This window comes from Lissotriton helveticus, chromosome 10 (genome assembly GCF_964261635.1).
Source record: "Lissotriton helveticus chromosome 10, aLisHel1.1, whole genome shotgun sequence".
NCBI lineage: Eukaryota > Metazoa > Chordata > Amphibia > Caudata > Salamandridae > Lissotriton > Lissotriton helveticus.
Window position 1 is genome coordinate 620,319,864 of NC_136071.1, and position 17,329 is coordinate 620,337,192.

Sequence of the window (17,329 nt, forward strand, 5' to 3'; positions counted from 1 at the left end):
TGATGAAGGTTTGACTACAGAGCTACCCCTAGAAGGCCGCACGGTCCCTTGAGAAACAGAGACTCTCCAAAATTTGGACAGAGACCAACACTTGACATATAACTTATTTGTCACACACCCAAAGAGCAGCTACTTTGCCCTTCATTCACTGACAGGATAAGGACCACCCTTTTCTGTACCCCAGGGAGGCACTAGGGTCTTATGACCATAATACTCCTACTCTGACCAATTTTTAAAGAGTTTTTAATAACCCTGACAGACCCAAGAATAAAGGGAAACCGGGGATCTGTCGGAGGTTTTTTATCTTTATAGTCCCCCTGGTCTTCTATAACGTCAAAGAGCTCCCAACACTGTGGTTGAGCCCACCCTGACTTATAGGCGTAGGGGTGACCCGATGATGAAGCATGACACCACTAGGGTGTGTAAGGATAACTAAACAAAAAGGAATTGCTTCCTTGCTCACCTGTTGGTGAAGTTACACAATTTCCCTTACACTTCATTTTTCACGTCCGCTCATTTAAGTGCAATTTGATTGACCATCATCAGGTCAGTTGGAGTACATTTTCGTGGCTTTACGACTTCGTGTGGGAGGTGTTACTCTGACCCAGTATCCTCTCTACCCTTCAGGCATTGAAAACGTTTTTCATGAGACTTTATTGTGTATACGTGGAGAGAAGACAGCCAGGAGGAGGAGGACAGCCTGGGCAGGGCACGCAAGTCTATTAAAGCCAGTAGGGGGGCACAGCAATATTTAATGAATTATTTAACTGGGCCAATGGGGGTATTGAAAAGCAGATTTATTCAGTGGAAGAGTCATTAATTCAAGGGAAAGTGGGGGGAAGGGGGGTCTTGAGTACACACATTTCCTATGGAAATGTTTCCTTGGAAAGCCACCCTGAGGTCTCAGCTGGCCAATTTCCTTTGAATGGATGTGTACAAAATGTGTGAAATCATATATACATGAGTGATCAGGAATGTGACCCCCGACCCCCATCGAAGCGCCCTAGAAATCCTGAGGCAGCTTAAAAAATGTTTGAGAAAAATCACCCAGCAATCAGGCCAGATTCTAAAAAAAAACATTAAAAAATGATTAAACCTAGTAAGTCTGAGGCTAGAAGGAGGGGTCAGTCCTTCACTAACAGACTAATTAATAATCAGACAGCCGATCTCAGCAAGATATCAGATAAAATAGATGAGCCACATAAAACCATAAGGGACGCCCTAATTAATTTATCAACGTGGGTGGCCTCATTTGAAGATATGTTAAATAAGTACCTAGGAATGCAACAATGTCCCACTAAGGCTAACACAGTAATGTGCCCAGGTAGCAATCCAGCGCCCCTGCATGTAGATCAAAAACTAGGGTGGTTTATTGTAACGATCCCCACATAAGGTTGGGGCCAATGTTTCCATCAAACTCTGAAAAAACAGCTAGGGGCTCAGTCCCCCTCAATACAAATGCAAACAACTGTTAACTATAATACAGAATATAACTCAAGGGTACCCACTAATTTAGATACTAGGTTGAACCAGCAGAACCTACCTCCACTTCCAACTAATTTACAACTGGAATGATCTATGTTGGATTTGCCACTGGCAGCCATATGATAGTCTTGGCCAATGTACAAAGTCTACCGTTTCAGGCAAAAGATTTGTGGGTTGCTTTGAGAAACAAAGCTTTATTTTAGTTGGGCACTAAAATTGGGTTAACAGAGGCATTATTTGCTGAACTTAAAATGGCAAGAAGGGTCAGCTGGCTTGGCAGAGATTGTGTAGTACTGACATTGAAATCTCCGCAATTAATACAAGCGATCATGACTACAGCAGGAAGTCAATTCATCACGACTTCTGGAATCAATATAGTGCCTCTCGGATTTTTTTACCAACCGTCCAACTTAACTGATACAAGAATACAAAGGAGAGACCCTCATGGTAACCCATCACATACTTAAAATATTCCTGTGCATAATCGTTTTGACATTCTGCCCACTTTAGAGGATATAGATTGACGCAAAGCATCAGACACATGCACTGTCCAAACAAGGGGTGCTGTCCTACATCTATCATCTGTAAAACAAAATTCTTCTCCTAATATGGTAGCACCCTCGGCTAAAGGTACCAATTTAACTCCCCAGGTAAATCTCCCGGCCTGTAGCCAGGGCACAATGGCCTTGACAGAACAACTCCTTAATACAGTGACCTATCACAAAAATAAAGAAGAGAGTAAAAGAGACAGTGGTAAGGCGCCGACCTGCGATGTACTATTTTGGAATATGGCAGGTTTGCGCCTTAAACTCACTAATCACGTTTGGCTAGATTTTGTAGAGGATTTTACTATACTATGTCGGCAAGAAACCTGAGTGGAGAACACCTTGCATGTTAACGGTTATAAAACATTTCACTCTCCGGAGATAGCATCAGCACACAGGAGGAACAAGAGTGGTTTGTGTACATATGTGTCTAATCGAGTTAATGTTAAAAAGATTGAACGAATGATATAGTACACTCACTACCCGATTATGATGTTTTATGTCGATAACATGCATTGTATTGCCCTGTTGAATTTTTATAAGATTATTCCTGAAGATCAGACTGTGGGAGTCTTGAGAAAACTACAGAACGATCTGAGTAATATTCAGAACAATACGGCTAAAGATGTGTGTGTTATCTGGGGTGGGGATTTTAATTCTGTATTGTGCTCGCAAACTAAGGGAGGCATATGTGGAATAACGTCTGATGACAAAATAGATTTTGCCCACTTCCCTCACACAACATTCGGGGACCATTTAAATAAAATGATGATTTATTCGATCTTGGATTTGCTAATGTATTATGGTCTCCTATAGTCCCCTTTAGCTGTATTTTTAATGGCAGAGGGATGTGTTCGATCATTGATTATATCTTGATCTCAAACAGACATTCTAGTACGTTGAATAACTTTGTGACTCACCCCAACGCAATGAGCAATCCTTTTCCTATAAGTATTACCTTTGAATTTCCATGCAATGTGCTAAATTAAAAGAGTAAATCAGAACACATTGTACAGAATATTACCCCAAATAAAATTAATGGATACTCATTGCGCTGGTCCAAAGTGGAACCAACTGAATTCACAAAGTTACTTCTAACCAGATGTAAATCGGACTTTTTAGCTTGTCCTGATGGGACCACTTCTCATGCCGAAGTCCTGAAATCGTTCATGTTGATTACTTCAGAGGTCAAGAGGACCCTATTTGCGGAAAACAAAAAATCCCATAACAATAGGCAGGGATGGTTTGATTCTAAAATGTACTAAAGCCTATTCTGACCTGAAAAATGTCCTACATAAACCCGTTAGCAACTTGACCTAAATAAAGATGGCCAGAAAGGCATATAGACGCGTCCTTAAAGAATGTAAGGACGCCCTGAGAGTTGAATCTTGCCGGGCATTGCATGAGGCCTCTGTACTCAGAGATAATACACGCTTCTGGAAGGCAGTAAATGCACCTTTTTTTTAGCCACTAGAGACTTACCATCAATCTAGCTAACTATTGGCGAGGACCAATGGGTGGACCATTTTTATCTATGTATAATGATAATGCCTAGATGATATCATTGGCCACGCCCAGACAACCCCCGGAGTTAGTGCTCTTTAATCTCCATCCAATAGACGTCCACTTTACATTGGACATAGTTATCTGTGCTATAAATGCAAGTGGGGTGGTAAAGCTCCAGGTCCGGACGGTGTGCCTGTGGACCTCTATAAGGCAAATTTACCCCTCTGGTGCCCTTTACTGACTTTGGTATTGACAGCATGTTTTTTGCATGGGTTTATCCCATCCTGGTCAGAATTGATTTTGGTCCCAATTTTCAAGAAGGGAGACTGCAACAACCCTATATGTTACCGACCAATATCTTTATTAGATTTTTTGCTTAAAGTAGCTGGTTGTATTTTACTGAATAGATTGCATGTATGGGCCGAAGACGCTGGCGTGATTACTGAATGGCAATATTGTTTCCGACAGGGCTTAGGCACGATCAGACCGGGACTAAACTTAAACATTATCCTGGGCAAATATATGCGGGCCAAGCAGGGGAAGCTATACTTGGCTTTCGTAGACCTTAGCTACGCATTCAATTGCGTCAGACAAGATAAACTCGGGAGTCTCCTATAGGAAATGGGTGTGGAAACTTCACTTATTAACTTCATGAGGCACCTATACCGAGAAGCTTATGCCAGGGTCCGTTATGGAAACATGGGCTAAGTTTGCTATGAGGAAAGGGGTAAGACAAGGATGTGTTCTGGCCCCCTTCATATTTTCTCTGTATATTAATGGCTTAGGCCAAGTTTTAGTTACCCAGTGCCAGAATCTCCCATACATTGATAAGCGCCTGATCCCAGCCTTCCTGCATGCAGACAATGCTGTTTTAATGTCACGTTCACAACTTGGGCTTCAAAGAGTAGAATCCAGTTTCTCAACATTTATGTATAATCTGGGCGTTCAAGTAAACACTTCTAAAACGTTTATCATGAAATGCGGAACAAATAGCGCAAAATGCTGAGAAATATTTATCGATAATAACAACGTTGAATATATTAATAGGTTTTCTAATTTGGGCATCCTTTTTGAGCATAGGGGAAATGGTCTCATGCTTTCTGAGCAAGAAATTTTTTATTTTCAAAAGCCACGGCCGCACTAGCTAACTTTGCTAGAAAACTGGGCAGAAGGCCGGTTTTAGAATTAATACAGATCTATAAAGCTAAGTGTGTTTCAACTGCTAGGTATGCTGCCGGCATCTCGGACTATGTTGATTCTCAGCCCCTGCAGCTACTTGAGAATGCCTTTTTAGATACCTACTGGCAGTTCCAAATAGTACAGCAAAATGTATCCTCTATTCAGAGCTAGGGATGCTATATATATATCAGTTCTAATAAAGATACAACCGATTTTATTATGGCATAGTCTTTGGTCAACAACATACACTAGTTTTAACTGGGATATTTTAAATGACTGTCTAAAGCTACAAAGGGTGTTTTGTATTCCTTGTTTAAATTACGTATAAAATGTTATGTTAGCCCTTGGGCATCCTGGATATTTTGATGACCCAGATAGTATGACAACAATTCCAAGAAAAACCTTGAAAACTGACTGTTTAACGCTTTTGGAGACAATTCCATTTTCAAACGAAATTGTAAAGCCCATGGTCACGGAAAATCAGATGTTATTAGTTCGTCACAGTATTCAACCATATCTGGAAACTGTAGTCAGAGCTTATGATAGGATGATGTTGACCCGTTTTGACCTGGGGATCTTTCACAGACTAACAAGCTTCCCAGTTATGAATGACTGGTCCAGAACCTTGTGCCCATGCCCATGTGATGATATGTCTCTGCAATCTACAATGCACATTCTTTTTTAGTCTGTAAATTCTATACTGTCCCAAGAAAGAGATGGATTTTACCAATTTTAAGGGTTTTATGCTTGAGACAATGCCGCCGCATTTCGAACACTACAACTTTTAGAGTATGAAGTGTTTACTAGTCCTTTAGCTATGTACTTGAAATGTGTGATTAGATGTGGAATATGAACTTGGAATTTTCACTTATGGCAGTCACATTATTTTTAAACAATCTTATATTATGCTGATCTGTTACTTTTAATATTATGTGATATAATGTTCTTTTGTGATTTATTCTTTTTAAATCGAATAAAGCTTGTTTTGAATTTAATTGAATTGAGTTGCCACAAATTGGGCAACATTTTGTGGCGGCCTTTACAAGTCCTGGGGGTATGTTCCACATTGAATGAATGAATGAATGAATGGGTGATTTATAATGCGCAAAACTTAACCCCAAGGGGCATCAAGGCGCAGATAACAGACAAATAGACAGAACAAAGCAGAAAGAGGATATGGTCAAGGTTAGTAGGCTTGGGAAAAGAGCCATGTCTTTAAGAGTTTATGAAAGATCGGCAATGAGGGTTGACCGGACAATTCAGGCGGGAGCGAGTTCCATAGTCTGGGGGCTGAGAGGGAGAACGCTCTTCCTCCCCATCTTGCCTTGTTAAATCTAGGGATGGTGAGCAGGTTTCTGGAGGAGGAGCGGAGGGATCTGCTGGAGATATAGGGGCTAACTAAAGATTTAATCCCTTCAGAACCTGACCCAAATACCGCCATGTGGGCCAGACATAGAAGTTTAAAGGCAATCCTGGCTTGGATAGGTAGCCAGTGGAGATCTTTTCTGGCCCTAGTGGCTGATGAACGCCTAGGCAGGTCGAGGACCAGCCTGGCGGCGGCATTCTGGGCCACCTGGAGACGCTGAATCGATTTTTTTTTAATGCCACCATAGAGCGCATTACAATAGTCAAGCCTGGAGGCTACCAGGGCTACCGTTGACTGTTTACATGCCTCCAAGGGCAAATAAGGGGCGATCTTTTTTAGTGTCCGAATGATAGTGCAACACGTGGCCACTGTTTTGTTGACCTGTAGGTCAAATGAGAGGGCCAGATTAATTAATACGCCCAGGTTCCTGGCTGATTGTGCCGGCTGGGGGCAATCCCCAAGGGAGACAGGCCACCAATCTTTGTTCCACAACTCATGACTCCCTCCAAAGACCAGGACTTCGGTCTTCTCCCCGTTCAGTTTAAGATGGTTACGTATCATCCATAATGCTACTGCTTCCATACATGCTCTAAATCCGGGGGCGGAGTCTTGTGTTGGCTGGGAAGTGGAAACGATGATCTGGGTATCGTCGGCATAAGAAAGTACCTGATACCCAAAAGATCTTACAATTTTAGCAAGAGGGGTCACATATATGTTGAACAGTACAGGGCTCAGAGCTGAGCCCTGTGGGACCCCACATTGCAGCGCCTGAGAGGGAGACAAAAATTTACTCTTTGTTGTCTCTGATGCAGGAAAGAGGAGAGAAGATTCAGAGCACTGCCCTCGACCCCTATCTCCCTCAGTCTGTCAACCAGGATTGAAGGGGACAGGGTGTCGAAGGCCGCCGTGAGATCCTACAGAACCAACAGAGCGGTTTGGCCTCTGTCCACCTCTGACCTGATGTTGTTAACAACCACAGTAAGGGCCTTCTCTGTAATATGGGCCGCACAGAACCCATGTTGGGAGACGTCCAAAAGGTTTTCAGTCTCCAGGAATGAGGTCTGGTGACCGTTGAGGTATGCTTCAAGTATTTTGGCCGGAGCAGGGAGTAAGGAAATGGGCCTAAAATTTTTCAGGACTTCAGGATTCAAGGAGGCTTTTTTTAGCAGAGGTTAAACCACTGCGGTTTTCCAGGCTACGGGAAAAATCCCTTTGGTAATGGCCATATTCATAATCTCCAATAGAGGAGGAAGAATAACCTCTCTGCATGCCTTAAGAGTTTTTAAGGGGCAGGGGTCTAGTGGGGAACAGGACTTGGTAGCGTCAAGGAGACGGTTAAGTTCTTCCAGTGACATCTTAGGGAAGTTAGTCAAGCGGGAGCAAAAACTTGCTTCCGAGACCGCAGACATAACCGGGCAATGGGGCGAGAGTGAAGTGGATGGTTGCCCGGTGTTCAGCTCCAAGTTTAGCTTTTCTAGGGCCGTGTGTATGTCGGCTATTTTTGTATGAAAGAAATTCGCAATGTTATCACATAGCACCAGTGTCTCAACCACTGAATTAACGGCCCTGGGTGCGGATAGGGAGTTGATGATTTTAAAAAGCTCTCTCGAAGATTTAAGAGCAGCAGTGGTATTAATAAAATAGCTCCTTTTTTCCTCTGTTATCGCCCTTTTGTATTCTTTTAAGGCCAGTTTGTGCTGGCTTCTCTCGGGTGCATTGGGTTGAGCAATCCAGGATCTTTCTTTTTGTCTACATTTTTGCCGTAACAGTCTCAGTCGTTCAGAGTACCAAGGGGCAGAGGGACTCTTCCTGGCAGAATAATGTTTCTTAAGCGGTGCTAGAGTGTCCATAGCCGTGCTCAATGCCATGGAAAAGCTACGAGCAGCGACATTAGGATCTGGCGCGTGGGAGAAAATAACCTCAGTCAGGAAAGGAGCTAAGGAACTGTTGTTAACCTCTCTAAAATTTCTTATGGTTTTCCATGTATTGGCATTTTTAGGTATCGGGGAAGGTGTGATTAGATGGAAGGGAACTGCCCAGTGGTCTGACCAGGATAGCGGGATCGGCGGTTCAGTCCCAACCCTATTGTCATTGGAGAAGATACCATCTAACGTGTGCCCCGCAAGGTGCGTGGGACCATCTACCCGTTGGCTAAGGCCACAGGCATTCAGGCCCTCCACCAGCGGCATCGTGTCAGGGTCATCAGACTTCTCCAGGTGAAAATTAAAATCACCCAGAAGGGTTAGCTGAGGCCTGTTGATAAATTGCTCTAAGATCTCAAGTATGTCATGAGCAAATGGGGCCCTGGGACCCGGGGGCCTATAGCAAAGAATGCTAGAAAAAGAAGATGTGGGGGAAAACGGTATGGAGAAGTATAGAGCTTCAAATTTATCCGAGGGGGAGGAAAGGGGGTCAATGCGACACATGAAACCATCTCTGCAGAGAATTCCCAGCCCCCCACCTCTGAGCTTTTCCCGGTCCATTTGGACCAGGCCATAGCCCTCTGGAATTGCATCGACCAGATCCGGGCCGGCAGTCTCTGAACCCCAGGTCTCAGTTATAAAGACCCAAGGGGGTTCCCTTATGGATACAAATTCCTTAAAAGCTACTTTATTTTTAACCAGAGACCTGGCATTAATAAGAAAGCCAGGCTTCTTTACAGAGCTGTATTGACCCATGGCTGCCAGAGTCCTAGTTCGATGTTTTCTGGGCGCTCGCAGACCTGCCCTGGACGATAGGGTAGTACAACTACAGGTGACATTATTAGGGGATCTAGTATGATGGCATGGTAGCGGTGGTGGCCTGAACGAGAGTAGCGTGGCGAGGTAGTATAGCTCGCCATCGGGTGGGAGTGTAGTATTTGAGACGGTCTCCCTGGCCCCTGGCGCTTCCTCAGCGCTGATGGGCGCAGACGGGCTGGACTCTGGCGCGACTCCCGCGTAGGTCTGGCATGTCTGCTGCGCGGAACCATGCCCATCCCCTTTTAAACTGAGCGCTGGACTGCTGAAAGCGCTTCCTCCCTATCCAAGATGGCCGCTCCTAAAACGATCCCCTGGACCGGCCGACTCAGCACCTAACTTGGCTGAGAGCTGGCCCAAGGTGCGGGAATGGCGGGGAAACGATGTCAATGCGCTCCTTATTCGAGGCAAAGTGCAAAGTGCAATTAGGTAAAATGATTATTAAAATTTTTAAAAGATCGTGGCACAGCAGGGAGAGGGTACAGAAAATCACACAATACAGTCACCAAGCAACCTCCCGGCTTTCCGCCTCAGGAGGGAAGAAACACACACACAGCACATTGAGGTAAATGTAGTGAAAGCCTTTTTTTTAGGGTCACATAAAGGAGCACATTTAAAGGATGATAACAGATTTGACTCCCAATATAAATCATTTGTTTTTAGAACCATACTAATCTCAGGAATTATGGTTATCACACCCAATCAATATGCTGCTGGGATTTGATGAAACCTGTTTAAGACAAAATAGTTTTCTCTTGTGATTTTCTCATAGAGGTTATGGAAGCTACTCCAGAAGCTAAAATGGGAGCACATTTTCTGGAAGTTCACACTATCTTCCTCAACAATGTGAGAGTAAGGTCTGATATTCTGACTGGAAAATGTATCTCTACAGTAGCAGCGGCCTGCCAGATGATTTTCAGTGTTCTACTGTATCTTTCCACAGGGTTCTACTGAACAGCTAGAAGGCTAGCATTCTGTATTTGAGACAGACGTGTGGCACACCTGAAGCCATCTTAATGGAATCAAAGCTGTAAAACATAAAAACCTTTGTTAGTAATTTACAAAGTGAGACAGTATGTTTTGCCATAGAAATTATTGTTCATGCTCTAGAAAGCTAAAATGACAAAAAAAATTCTGTGAGTTCTCAAATATCTTTCTCTTTCATATCAGTAAAACCTTTTTTTACAGGCAAAGTGAGTGATGTATTTTCAACACCAGCAGCAGACTGTCAGTTAACTCTCTATTGAACAACTGCAATGTTCCAACAAAGGTCTAATGTACAGTTAGAGCATGAGCATTCTGTAATTCTGACAGAAGTGTGACACACCTGAAGCCACTTTAGGAAAATCAAAGTTGTAAAACCTGAAGCATTTTACTGAGAAAGGAACAATTTCAGGGGTGCTCTGAGTTATCAAATATCTTCCTCATCCATTTCAGGAAATAATTCTGCCATGCAGTGTAAAAAATACCAGCAATAAATGGTTGAAGGTTTTATTGAGAAATGGTGCCTAAAAGATCAGAGTGCCAACCGCAGGCATCTAGTAGCAGGAGACAGGGTCAAATTCGAAAGGTATAACTGACTACAGCAATGAAGCCTGGTTTCGATACATGAGGTAGATTGGGCCTGAAAAATATGTCTGACAAGGTAAAGTTCACTTAGGCAAGGCAGCTGGTGGTGTCCGAAGATGAGGAATTATTGTTGGGAAGCCACTGGACAAAGTTGTGGTGATGATTTCGATGCTCGGACTTTTTTTTGGGAGTTGAAAATCTCCAGCGGGTTGAAGTTGCAGGCTGTAGCTCACAACGGCTCCACAATGCTGGCTACCCTTCCAAAGAGGAGCCTCTGAGCAGGATTTACCACTGTGGAGAAGGCCATAGCAGGAGCTACTGCGAAGTCAGGCAACCATCTATGCACATTGGCGATTGATGAGCAGGTATGTCCCTTCTCCTGTTGGAACTCAAAGCACTTTTTGGTGGAAAAGTCCAACATTTCAGTTTTGGGCTTTTTGAACACCTTTAGCACCACTTCTAAGAGTTCAGGACTGGTGGAGTTCCACTTGGAGGGCAGGGCTCACTTCGGCAGGGTCCAGGTGCAGGTTTTAGGTTGTTGGATCTTGTTGAATCACTGTAGCTCAGACAAGGAGGCCAATTAACTAGCCCTTGGAGTCACTCTGGTGGTCCTGCGAACAAGTAGCAAGACAGGCTTCAAGTAGCAGGGCAGTCCTCTGAGGCTACAAGGCAGGCTTCAAACAGCAGGACAGTCATCGGAAATACAAAGCAATGCTTCTGGATGTCATCTGCTGGTCGGGGAGTGAACTAAACAGTGAGTGAAGGTCCTATTTTTATACTTCGTGCCAGCGTTGAAATGGAAAAAGCTTCTGTCTCACCGCCCCCCCCCCCCACACACACATGGTTCTGGAAGTTCCTTCCTCCCTGTCCAGGCTCCAAGGGGTCTGGAGTGACAAAATACTAGTGTGATATTCTTTGGAAGTGTACAGAGGCAGCTCCTTTGAAATGTAAGTGGGGAAGGGAAAAGCTTCGCCCACACATCCTGGCAGGATGGCCCATCCTGTTAACACCTAGTCTCACTTTGTCTCATTGTCTGGGAGGAATAAACAAAGGTATACTGCCACTCTAATCACAGTCTGTGACACGGGACACTCCCTACAGGCACCAAATGGTTAGAACAAGAAAATGCCAACTTTCTAAAAGTGGCCTTCTTAGAATGGTGACTTACAATCTGACTTTATCATTAAAGAGGATTTTAAATTACAATTCCTAAGAGACCAAACATGACATTTCCATTTGTTCCCAAACAAAAGGTATCACTTATTAAATGTAATAAGTTAAGCTAATGTTATTTTGTGGGAGGGGACGGCCTCTCAAGAGTCAAAAACAAATTTCAGAGTTTTTCACTGCCAGGGCATGCAAAACGTAAAAGTACATGCCTAACTTTTTAAATGAAATGCACCATGATCTACGGGCGGGTTAGGGCCAACCTTAGGGGTGAGTTTTATAGGGAGTTTTTGGCCTGGCAAAAAGGTTTATTTTTTAAAATCGAATTGGCAGTTTAAAACTGTACACAGCCTGCTATGGCAGAACCGAGGCATGTTTTAGATGGCTACTTAAATCGAGTTGCACAATAAGTGAGGCAGGCCCACTAGTACTATTCAATTTGCAGGCCCTGGGTACGGGTTGCACCAGTTTACCAGAGACTTAAAAGTAAACTAAATAGGCCAATTAGGTTTAAGCCAATTTTACCATACTTAAAGTAGTGAGCACAAGCAACTTAGCACTGGTTAACTGTGGTAAAATGCACAGAGTCTCAATGCCCCTCAAAAATTATTTAACAAACAGGAGTGGAGAAAGCAAACATTTAGTGGAAAGACCGCACTAAAGGCAGTCAGGTCTAGCAGTTCTCATATAGCTTCCTCATCCATTTCTGTACAACAGTTAACTTCCTAGTGATCAACTGCAGCTAAACCACAAAGATCTCGTGAGAAACTAGAGTGCTAATATTTTGTATTCATGTCAGATGTGAGGCACTGCTGAACATCATTTTGGTGGAATAGGAGCTGTTGAATTTAAAGCTTTTCCTGAAGAGCAGGGTGAACTAACTGAGCAATGATATGTTAATGCAGACATGAAATCCGTGGGTTAAAAATTTGAGAAAAGGTGCAAGTTTGTAGTAATTTGAGGCTTAATGTACTTTAAAGGGGCTAAAAATAGATAGGAAAGCCATCTGCTTAAGCACAGCATCCCCTTTCCACATTTATTTAGCCTATCTATCTCCTCTATCTTCTCAGTTGCTTAATAGCTCTTTAATATTAAAATAGTAACACTTTGATATGTGTGTGCGTGTATATATATCTATAAATGTGAGAAAAAGTGGGGAGCACTGACGTGACATCTGCCGCTTTGACATATGAAAATTGCCATTTACTTATAAAACCTGTACATTTGCAAAGTTATATGGAGCTTCCATCAAATGGGATCAATGAAAAATGAAACCAAATGCTGTGGGATTGACTGAAATGCAATTGCCCTTCAATAGAAATGTCTTAAAGACAACAGAATGCTGTTTGTACAACACTGCATACCTAATGCACAGTAGTGATTCAGAATGAAGGATTGTTACTATGGAAATGTTGATCCACTTCTCTCCATATGTAAGAACTTATAAAGTAACTCTAATGATGTTTGTATATGTTTTCTCAAACATACTACTTTACAAATAGTGAATAATGATTACGGAAAGGAAATTAAAAAAAGAAATGATAATATGGCGAACATAGAAAACTGTAACACCTAAAGCAAAATTAATGGCCCCCTTGCCAACTGTTTTTAAATTGCACATGTGAATATGATGGAGGTCCCTTTAAAAAGGACATTCTGGACACACACTCTATGACCTTTTGGAAGGCTGCAGGCAAAATGCGTTGGTCAATTAGTATCCTGCATGTCAGATAAACCACAATAACAGATAAAACACTACTTTAAAAAACATAAAAGACAAAAAAGTCAATTACTATCCTATATGTCAGATAAACTGCAACAAAAAGAAAAAACACTGCTTTACCAGAGCTGTGCTGCCTGTCTCTTTGGGTCTTATATATATATATATATGCTGTGCCATATGGTGTGAATAAAGCTTGTTGCAGAGCAACTCATGCATCTGTCAGACCAGTTTTAACGGAAGAGGGATTGCTGCTCCATATGTGGCGGAGGTCGGCTCCGCATTCTGGCACGCCTCTCAATTTGGTGCTCCACGAATTGCCGGCAAGAGGTGATATACGTGCATGAGGTGCACAACGTGGCGCCCCCCCGGCCGGGACAGTGAAGGCAATGGGGAGAGAGCAGCAGGCTGTCTGCTGGATGAGATCCTCTACAGCGAGCGAATCCGCCAGTGATCCGCAGGAAGAAGGAGCAAGCAGAGCGAAAGGCTGTATTATGGGCTGCACGGGTGAGTGATTGTACTCAGCTTGCAATTTTGGACTGTCTAATGCCCTTGGCGTGGACCAATCCATGAACTGAAAGAAGCGAGCATTGTGGAAAATAGAGAGAGGAAAGTACTTACCTCTTGGAACTTTCCCTGTCCTCTCTCTATGGAGACATCTATTATCCAATGGGACTCCGCTTCTTTGGTATTTAAATAACACCCAGCAAAAGCTTAATGTTTGAACGATCCAGCACAATATTGGCATTGAGGAAGGCAACTGCCAAAATGCGTTGCCAGGTGCTGTATTTGAGGACAACGCTTTATTTTGCTGGGTCTCGAACTCTGACGAGAGAAGTGATGGGTTTTGGGAGTGTATCTTTGACATATTATATATATATATATATATATATATATATTACCTACTGGCGGTCGCCAGTAGGTATATATAGTTAGGATTTTTTCTCTATGGGTTTTTTGAAAATTCTATGTCTAATAACTTTGGCGTTTGTGGACGGAATTGGCTGAAATTTTCAGGAAAATGGCACATTTTGTTTCTGAGCAGCCCTTGAAAATTTGGGGGGGGGTTCGTCCAGTGGGGGCCGAGAAAAAAGGGGGGTCCCAAAACGTGTTTTTAACATTGAGTTTTCCATAGGGCGGTTGGCCTCACTTTTAGCCCGAACGGCTGAATGGATTTGCACGAAACTTGGCAAAATTGTAGGGACTGGTAGCCCGATGTGCCTTTTGTAGGTCTCAATATATGTGCTCCAGTGGATTTTGAGAAATTAACGTTTAAAAAAAGATATATATCTGTAACAGCGGACCGGTTAGCGCTCTGGTTCGCGGACTTTTCGCGCAACGGAGCTTTGTGAAGCGAAGCTGATTGGTTCTCCGGCGTCTGTCAACATTCCAAACAGTCCGTAGCGGCCGCCATCTTGTCTCTCGGTAGGATCGAGAGACAAGAGGAGGTCAAAACAAAGGGGGAAATAACTATAAGGGGGCATAGTAGATCCTCGCTGACCCCCTAGGTTTGATGTGGAGGTTTTAAAAGGGCCCCGCGGGGCAAAAAAAAATAATAAAAATAATAATTGAACGGCTGAATGGATTTGCACGAAACTTGGCAAAATATTAGGGACTGGTAGCCCGATGTGCCTTTGCTAGGTCTCAATATATGTGCTCCAGTGGATTTTGAGAAATTAACGTTCAAAAAAAGATATATATCTGTAACAGCGCTCCGCTTCGCGTACTTTTCGCGTTACGGAGCTTTGCGAAGCTGATTGGTTCTCCGGCGTCTGTCAACATTCCAAACAGTCCGTAGCGGCCGCCATCTTGTCCCTCGGTAGGATTGAGAGACAAGAGGAGGCCAAAGCGAAGGGGGAAATGACCATAAGGGGGCATAGTAGATCCTTCCTGACCTCTTAGGTTTGATGTACCATTTTGCCAAGTTTGGTGTAATTCCGTTCAGCCATTCAGGCTGTAGACATATGTAAATGTCCTATGGAAAATTGCATGGGGAAAACACATTTGAAAGTGTTGAAATTTAGAACCAATTAAAATGTTACTTTGGTTTTGTATTTGTGTGTGATGAAAGTTAATTGGTTATGTATATATGTCAAATGAGAGGAAACCACAGCCATTTTGTGATACTACTGTCTGAGGTACATTTGTGAGGAATTTTTGGTGGTGAATTTCTGGTGTTTGATTTACACAGTACTAACACTTCTGCTACTTTTAAAAAGGTGAGTTGTTAATTTGTAAGGGGAACTATCTTGTACACTTGAAGATAATTTGAAAAATGTTTTCTGTTATTTATTTGCAGTCCTTCTGTTATACTAAATACTTGATGAAGTTAGTTTTATATTATGTATTACTAAAAACGATAAATGAAAGTGATTATTTTTTTCTGCAATTTACAGCAAGCAATTTCAAAATAAAATGGCTCACAATGAAGAGACCGTGGCAATTTCTTTTGAATTGTCCACTACATTGATTGAAATTGAGAGCACCAATAATGAAATATTGTCACAAGGAGGACATGACTTGTATGATTCCATTAGATTGATTGAAATGGACAGCACCAAGAATGAAATATTGTCACAAGGAGATGACTTGAATGATTCCACTACATTGATTGAAATTGAGAGCACCAATAATGAAATATTGTCACAAGGAGGAGATGGCTTGTATGATTCCATTAGATTGATTGAAATGGACAGCACCAATAATGAAATATTGTCACAAGGAGGAGATGACTTGAATGATTCCACTACATTGATTGAAATTGAGAGCACCAATAATGAAATATTGTCACGAGGAGATGACTTGAATGATTCCACTACATTGATTGAAATGGACAGCACCAATAATGAAATATTGTCAGAAGGAGGAGATGACTTGAATGATTTTTTTGATCAATCTCTTGATGGCGAATTTATCGAGTGTTTGGAGACCATAGAGTTACAAGAATCATCATTGCAGACTTTTAATGAGGAGATTCCAGATGAGATGATTGAAGAGGAAATTACTGATGAGGACATGTTACTAGTTGTTTCAAATTTAGAAAATTCTGAAGAATAAATTTATATTTAGAAATCAAAAATTGTTTGAGACATTATTTATTTTTATTTTTAATTTATGAGGTTGTAGCGAAGTGATTGTAGTATAAAATGAGACTTATAGTATAAAGTGCAACATTTTTATGTTACATGGTAAGTTTACTCATATTTACTTCCCTTCTGCCACTATATTATCTCCAATGTGTATTTGACATGTCTTCTTCATCTCCGGCCTCCTTTCTCTCAGTGTGTGTCTCCGATGCATCTTATCGCTGGTATTTTGTGTAATTACAGAAGAGAGTAAAATAAAATAGTTCGGAACATGAAAAGGGGGCAAAGTAGAGTACTCCTCACCCCCTAGGCCTTTTTAGGCGGTCCCAAAAGGATCAGTTTCTGCTTTCCTGAGAGATTATGGTATGAGTTCCATATACCACAATAACTTGCATTACAACATGCAAGATATCTATCTCCTATTACCAACTTTTGGAGATATTCGCGCTAAGCGCGAATATCTCCAAAAAGTAACACCTGCCCTGAGCAGTTCTTAGCCATGTTATCCAATGGGAGGTGGATAACATGGCTAAGAGTATTAGCTCGGTAATGCATGAATATCGCTGAGTTTTTAGCGATATTCATGCATTGCGGCCGTTTATTATCGCATTTGCGATAAACCTTGATAATAGTAAGGTTTATCTTCGATAATTTCTGACGATGCTTAGTGGTAAAAAATTGGTTGGTAAGCATCGTTAGCGATAAATATCGCTTAACTTTGGTAATATGCCCCAACGTCTGTTAACGTTCGATTCGAAGGAAATGAGGAAGTGTTGAAAAACATTGTCTGCGCCATCTTGCCTTTTTTGAAATGCCACACTTTTGTCGTGCACGGCAGCCATTTTAGATGTCTTGACCAGACCCACTCTCTGCACGCTGTCGATTCGTAGCATGGCTCCTCACCCTCGTAAGCATCTCCCCCAGGCACTGGTCACCACCGCTCTCTGTCTTATGCATGGGCAATAAAC